This window comes from Molossus molossus, unplaced genomic scaffold, assembly GCF_014108415.1.
Source record: "Molossus molossus isolate mMolMol1 unplaced genomic scaffold, mMolMol1.p scaffold_m16_p_4, whole genome shotgun sequence".
Taxonomy (NCBI): Eukaryota; Metazoa; Chordata; class Mammalia; order Chiroptera; family Molossidae; genus Molossus; species Molossus molossus.
Genome location: NW_023425377.1, coordinates 69,473,074 through 69,474,662, shown reverse-complemented (window position 1 = coordinate 69,474,662; position 1,589 = coordinate 69,473,074). Strand labels below are relative to the sequence as shown.

The following is a 1,589-nucleotide window of genomic DNA, read 5'->3' as shown; positions in this document are numbered from 1 at the left end:
GTTACAAATTAAATTCATTGATAATTTTAATAAAGTGGGTTACTAAAGTTGTATTAAAAAGTTGAAGTCAAAGAAATGGACATGTCAAGAAGTAAATAGGAGCCAATATATTCTACATGATCAAAGAATAACAATTTCTGGCTTGAGGCTTTGAGCTATGTAACCGAGGGCACTTTTTCAGCCCCAGAACAATTGTTTCTTGTGTACCTATCATCCCAAAGAATTTTTCAGAGATTGTAGATGAAGAGGTTCAGCATGGTTGTGACCATGGCGGTATATATAACCGAGGCTGTTGCATTTACCTGTGAGCTGTGAATAGCAGCACACCTAAAATACACCGCTAACATACTAAATAAAAGAAGACAACTGAGAGGTGAGTCCACAAGTAGTGTAAAGAAAATGCTTTATTCTTCCCCTGAGCTGATGGCATTCTGCATATGGAGGACACCACCTTAAAGTAAGAGTAAATGACGCCAGTCAGGGTGATACCACCCAGCAGCTCAGCTGAAAATACATCATGTCATTGAGAAAGGTGTCAGAACAGGAAAGTTGAACCATTTGATTTGAATTTACAGAAAAAGTGTGGGATTTCTAAGACTTTGCAGAAGGACAACCTTGACACCATTAATTTTTCTAACATGGAAACCAGGGCACTTATGATCCAGAACAACAGAACAGTAGTCCACAAGGGTTTCATGATGGCCATGTAGTGCAGGGGAGGCAGATGGCCACAAACTGGTCATAGGCCATTAGAGCCAGGAGAAACTTGTCTACTTACAAAGAGTGTGGAAACATACATCTGGACGATGCTACCTTCATAGGTAATAACTTTGCTTTGTGTCTGGGTGTTTCATAGTATCTTTGAAACGGTGTGAAGGTGAAACAGATGTCTAGTAAGGACAGGTTGGAGAGGAAGAAGTACATGGGTGTGTGGAGGTGGGAGTCTGAGCTGACGGCCAGGATGATGAGCAGGTTTCCCAGTACAGTGATCAGGTACATGGAGAGGAAAAGCCCAAATATGAGTCACTGCAGTCTGATTCTTCTAAAAATCCCAGAAGAAGAGATTCTGAATTTGGGGTATCATTGCTTCATACCATATCGTGGTGGTCACAAGTAGGAATAAAAAACATTCATTTTTATACAAATGAACATTGGTAACACAGTGGAAATGCTATGATTTCAATGCCATATGGAAACAAAAAGCATATATAAAAGAGAGTGGATGGAGGAGTACTTTTATTGGGAGTTCAGGAAGACCAAAGAACAAGATGACATTTTCAAAGAAACCTCAAACAAGAAAATGCAGGAGACATGAGGTTATTTGGAGAAGTGTGTGTCCTGCAGGGGAAAGAGCCAGTGCAAAGGCCCTGACGATGACACTTGTTTCAAATATTCAAGGCTCTTAGTGGAGCCAGCATGGTGAGGGGAATGAGCAAGAGTGGAGCAGTGAGAGACTATGTCATAGAATGTGGGGTAACAGGGTAGCTTCACTTCTACTCCTGAAACTTCAAGTCACAGGGAGTACTTCATTCATATCTTGTTTCTTGAACCTTATTATTATTATTTTTATCCTCACCCGAGGACATTTT

General features: G+C 40.5%; 1 pseudogene; it reads right to left on the bottom strand.

Moving 5' to 3' along the window:
• Window positions 1-227: 227 nt before the first annotated feature.
• Window positions 228-1,097, bottom strand: LOC118615319 (annotated as a pseudogene).
• Window positions 1,098-1,589: the final 492 nt, after the last annotated feature.